The sequence below is a fragment of the Podarcis muralis genome, chromosome 8 (assembly GCF_964188315.1).
Source record: "Podarcis muralis chromosome 8, rPodMur119.hap1.1, whole genome shotgun sequence".
NCBI lineage: Eukaryota > Metazoa > Chordata > Lepidosauria > Squamata > Lacertidae > Podarcis > Podarcis muralis.
This window is the reverse complement of record NC_135662.1, coordinates 9,335,241-9,341,240: the sequence shown is the minus strand read 5'-3', so window position 1 is coordinate 9,341,240 and position 6,000 is coordinate 9,335,241.

Below are 6,000 nucleotides of genomic sequence, written 5' to 3'. Positions count from 1 at the left end.
TTATGTGATTCTTGGTCTGTATGTTTTATATTCATCTAGCTTTCCAGATTACCTTGTCCCAGAGATCCAGAGAATGGAACAGAATTATGATAATCACCGTCATCGGCAACTGCCTTAAAATATAACTGTAGGGATGCAATCCTTTCAACGCTTTATTTGGACCAAACTCCAGTAAACTCAGTGGGACTGAAAGAGAAAGCCAGTTTGGTGTAGTGGTTAGAGCAGCCTTTCTCAACCTTGGGTCCTCAGGTGTTGTTAGACTACAACTCCCATCATCCTTAGCTCCTCACTCAGCCATGAAGTTCACTGGGTGAAACCTTGGGCTAGTCACTGCCTCTCGGTCTAACCTACCTCAAGGAGTTCCTGTGGGCATGAAATTACTGGGAGAACCACGTGAAGCATCTTGGACTCCTTGCAGGAAAATGTGGGACATAAATGCAAACAAACAGACAAACAAATGTACAAGATGGAGCTGTTAAAGTAGTGAAGGGACACATAACTCATGTTTCGCATACAGAAAAGCCCCACTGCAATTTTATTTTTGAGTTCTTTATGTGCTGGGCCTGGGGGTAACCCAAGAACCGCGGTCCAGGTCTGGTTCAGAATCCGTAAGTTCTGCGAGGAGTCAGTCCAACAGGGTCAAGGCAGGACACGAGGCAGTAAACCAGGTAAGGACAGGTACAGGATCTCAGACAGGGTCTGGCATACAGCAATGTTGCTCTCGCAACCTAGGGCAGGGTCCGACAGCCTTTTATCTTTCTCAGGGTAATGGCCAGTCCTGATCCCCCGGGCACTCACCTCCCTGTTTCGCACAAAGGCGAGCACTCTTCCTGCAAGTACTCAGATCTTTCCTTCTCTCAGACCTTAGTCTCTGCAGCTCGGGGTCGTCGGTGGGTTACTAGACCCAGGGGCCACCTCAGCCTCCCCTGACCAAACAGGTAGTGGAGCATCTGTAAGTGATGGCCCAGCTGGAGGCAACGAGGTAATCCCTGCATCTGTAGCCAGGGCAGGCTCAGGCCCCTGACTCGGCCCAGCTGGTGTTTGTTGCAGGGGAACCTGTGCAGACTGGGACTCTTCAGGATCAGGCCCCAGACTTGGTTCAGTTGATGCCTGTGCAGACTGAGACTCCTCTGGTTCCAAGTCCGAGCCCGAGTCCCAGGCCATCACAATTTAATACGTTTATATACCACCTTTGGGACGCGGGTGGCGCTGTGGGTTAAAGCCTCAGCGCCTAGGACTTGCCGATCGAAAGGTCGGCGGTTCGAATCCCCGCAGCGGGGTGCGCTCCCGTCGCTCGGTCCCAGCGCCTGCCAACCTAGCAGTTCGAAAGCACCCTCGGGTGCAAGTAGATAAATAGGGACCGCTTACCAGCGGGAAGGTAAACAGCGTTCCGTGTGCTGCGCTGGCTCGCCAGATGCAGCTTGTCACGCTGGCCACGTGACCCGGAAGTGTCTCCGGACAGCACTGGCTCCCGGCCTATAGAGTGAGATGAGCGCACAACCCTAGAGTCTGGCAAGACTGGCCTGTACGGGCAGGGGTACCTTTACCTTACCTTTATACCACCTTTATCTTCCAAGGAGCTCAAGGTGGCATACAGGGTTCTCCTCCTCCCCATTTCATCCTCACAGCAGACCTGCAAGGTAAGTTAGGCTAAGAGATGGTGACTGGCCCAGTGAGCTTCATGGCTGAGTGGCGATTCCAACCCTAGTCTCCCAGGGCATAGTCCCAACACTCTAACCATTACTGCATGTTTCGATTAGCCTTGTGGATAGCTTAGTTGGTAGAGCATGATACTCTTAACCTCAGGGTCATGGGTCTGAGCCCCACACTGGGCAAAAGATTCCTGCATTGCAGAGGTTGGACTAGATAAGCCTTGTGGTCCTTTCCAACTCTATAATTCTATGGTTCTTAGTCTACGAGTCTCTACTATACTGCTTCCAGTGTTAGGAATGAGGTGTGAGGCTTCATTTATCAGATAAACCTTGCTCTCTGTGATCCTGCCTTCGCTGTCTGCCAAATTGGTGCCATCTCCAGTTAAAAGAAAGGACCAGCTACGAGGTGCTGAGAAAGACCACGAACTGAGAGCAGCTGCCAGTCAGGGTACAGATTACTCACCAGGTGGGCAAATTGTCTGACTGGCTGTAAAACAGCTGTACAGTTTTGTACCTCCAGATGTGTTGGACTACAACAACCACCAGCCATTGCACTTCAGTAATACTTAACAATAATAATAATAATAATAATAATAATAATAATAGCAATAACAATAAAGCCATTCTTTTTGCAATAAAGAAAGCATGTTAAATTGAGCTCCTTTCCCCTTCAAAGGCTCTGATATTAGGGAGAGCACATGGCCAAGGATTTTAAAACAGGAAGGAAGCTCTTCCTAGGCTTGCCATCTCTTGGCACTATCATTTCCACTAACACTGGAGGACCTTGGGTGCAAAAGTATTTTCTGGGTGGAGATAGATGGTCATTAGCCCAACAGTTCTGGCAAGTGCAGGGGTGAATGGTTCTCAGGACAGAATCTGTCTGTCCACTTAAGGAAGGTTAAGGTGTGGGAGATTGTTCAGAAAGACCTATCTTGCCCTCTTTGTCAGGTGACAGCAGCCCTCAGCTCTGCTGTTCCCCCTTGGCCCAGGATGCCAGCACCTGCAGAGGCTTGGATCCCTGCTGCTTATATTCCGTGATCTGACAGCGCTTTTACTCAGTCTGATCCCATGGTGAGATTTCACAGGCAAGAAGTGGTTTTATTTTCGACGGTGCAGGTAAGACCTGGGAAATGAATATTGCAAGCCCTGAATCCCACGACTCTAAATTTAAAACTTAAATCAGGTCAGGGCTACACAAAGAAGTATCTTATCTCCGCTGCTTGCTTTTCATATGAGGACCTGGCTTTTCTTTCTTCTGGCTCCCTTCTGAGCATTAAAGTGCACGTTCCCTTGCTTTGACCTTCCTTGCCTTTTCATCTTCACCTTCACTTTTCGAATTCCAGAACTACTTCCAGACTTCTTCTTTTTGCAGCACTCCAGCTCTGTGCCCCCTCAGTCTATCACCTCACTTTGCATGTGGCCAGCCAAGCCGTAAGCAGTAGCTGGAGGCTGCAGCGGCAGCGGCAGCGAGAAATGGCAGAGGAGACAGGCAGGTATAGAGGTGACCATAGGAGCAGGTAGGCATGGAGGCAGAGGCGGGTGGGGATGGCATTTTCTGTTTTGCCTGCAGTGGTGAAATGCCCTGTGCCGGCCTTGATTAGGAGACTCCTACTCTCTCCCTAAAATTTCCAGAGTTCCCTGTGAAGAGGGATCGATTGTTAAATCCCCCTCGAAATTGTAGCTCTGGGAGGGGAATAGCGGGGACTCCTTAACAACTCTTCACAAACTACAGCTCCCAGAATTCTTTGGGGGAACCCATAACTCTTTAAAGTGCTACCATAGTGCTTTAAGTCAAGTGTGATCTAGGGACGTGGGTGGCGCTGTGGTCTAAACCACCAAGCCTCTTGGGCGTGCCAATCATAAGGTCGGCAGTTCAAATCCTGCTGCTCTTCTGTCCCAGCTTCTGCCAACCTAGCAGCTCAAAAGCATACTAGTGCAAGTAGATCAATAGGTACCATTGTGGCGGGAAGTCGTTTTCATGCACTCTGGCACTCGTCACGGTGTTCTGTGTGCCAGAAGTGGTTTTTTCATGCTGGCCACATGACCCGGGAAAGCTGCAGACAAATGCTGGCTCCCTCGGTCTGAAAGCGGAGATGAGCGCTGCACCCCATAGTTGAATTTGACTGGACTTAACTGGTCCAGGGGTCCTTTACTTTTACCTTTAAGTGTGTGTGGCCATTGTCAGCCTTTCTCTGCTCATGGTCTTTCGGCCTTCTTGTCCCCGATACCTAATTGCTTTCCAGCTTGCTTGCATTATGGATTCAGACTCCCTTGGATTCCTGATTTTTGGAATAAGCCCTGCTCCTGGAAACCGCCCCCTTTTTTTGCAATTCTGCTTCCTAAATCCGGATGAGGGTTCTTCCCATGCTGTTGAGATTCTTCTGAGAATCATACTGGGATACTAGCAGCCTTCAAAGGAATCCCCCCCCCCTCCCAAAGTCATAAATAATGTAGAGAAGCCTTTGAGGCTGCCTGTACCCAGTAAAATTGATTGGCAATAAGTACAAAACAGGTAAAAGGAAGCACACAGTGAATACTTAATATGTGGGATTTGTTACAAGGTGCTGTGGTGACAAGCACCAATCTTCTTTAAAAAATGGGTTAGACAAATTCGTGTTCAGGATAGGTTTGTCAGTAACCGCTAACCATGATAGTTAATTGGAACCTCCAGGAGACCATATCCCTGAGGGTCAAACTCCATGTGGCATTTATGTCCTGACTGCTCCTCAGACCATGACAACAGAGGCTTCATTCATGCAGGAAAAGGCTTTCAATGGCTCCTAGTCATGGTGACTATGTTCTGCCTTCAAAGTAATGCTTTGCGCTAGTTGCTGGAAACTGCAGGAGAGGTCCTGCTGGAGGGTTTCCCAGAAGTGTTTGGGCAGCCCACTGTGAGGCCAGGATGCTGGTGGGCCATTGGCCTGATCCAGCACACTCTTAGAAGCATTGAACTGTAGCTTTGGAAGGGACCCTGAGGATCATCCAGTCCAATCCCTTGCAATGCAGAAATATGCAGCTGTCCCATATGGGGATCGAACCTGCAACTTTGGCAATATCGTCAGCACCACGCTCCAACCAACCAAGCTATTGTCTTATGTTCCAGTTTACACATTGGCCCAAGAGGTGTGGATCAATCCATTTCACGCTGGAATTCACAGGTACCCAATTCCTTAAGCATCTCTTGTTATAACTCAAAACCAGCAGTTTTTAAAATTATGCCGAGAAAATGCAATGGGAAGCTTGGTACTGGGGCACTGGTGGAATGCCTTCTCCAGCAGCCATTCCAGCAAAGGGGCAGGTTGAGAGAGTTAGGAAGCCCAGGTGTCACCTTTGGTAAAGTGCTTGCCCTGGAGTCCAGGGCAGGAATGTGGGGATCTTAGGCATGGGCAGGGGGAGGGAATGTGGCTATACAGTACTCTCTGTCTGATCCTTTCAAATCTCTTTCACAGGCCATACCCCTCTTCAGCTGCACCCTCTCTCCCTAGGTCACACCTCTTACCATCTCTACTTTGTCCTCTCCTTAAGTGCCCTTGTCCGGCTGGAATGTGTCCTTTGAAACTGATAATGTTCCTTGCTTGCCTGGATGCAGAATGGAGAGGGATGAGTGAGTGTTTGTAGAAATAAGCCAACTGTGCTGAGGCAAAATCAGCATTTGCTATTCTATTGCCTCTGGCCCTGCCCAACACTGACATGTGCCCCCTCGCCGCCCCAAAGTTACCCAGAAGGGGATATAGCCCTTAGGCCGGTGGTGGCCAAACTTGGCCCTCCAGCTGTTTTGGGACTACAACTCCCATCATCCCTAGCTAACAGGACCAGTTGTCAGGGATGATGGGAATTGTAGTCCCAAAACAGCTGGAGAGCCAAGTTTGGCCATCACTGACTAGGCTGAGAAAGGCTCCCCAATGTTGCTAGGACCTAGAATTTATGCCTTCATTTACGGCCACCATTAGTCGGTAGGGCAGGAGACTCTTAATCTCAGGGTTGTGGGTTCAAGTCCCACACTGGGCAAAAGATTCCTGCTTTGCAGGGGGTGGGACTAGATGACCCTCAGGGTCCCTTCCAAAACTGTACAATTCTATGATTCTGTGTGCTGGCGGGCACCGAAGGGAGCTGTAGTCCAGAACATATGGAGGGTAGCAGGTTAGGGAAGGCTTGCTGGTCATCTCCGTGTTCACTATAACCTACGTCTGCATGGCTTTTCACGAGCTACAAAAAGCTACTGGGAAAGGACGAGAACAGCTGATCCTGCAGCTTCAAATACTTTGCACCAGAAGGCATTACTATTCCAAAGATTGCTGCATATAACATATCTGTGCCCGTGTATTGTTGATAAACCCTCAGATAAATG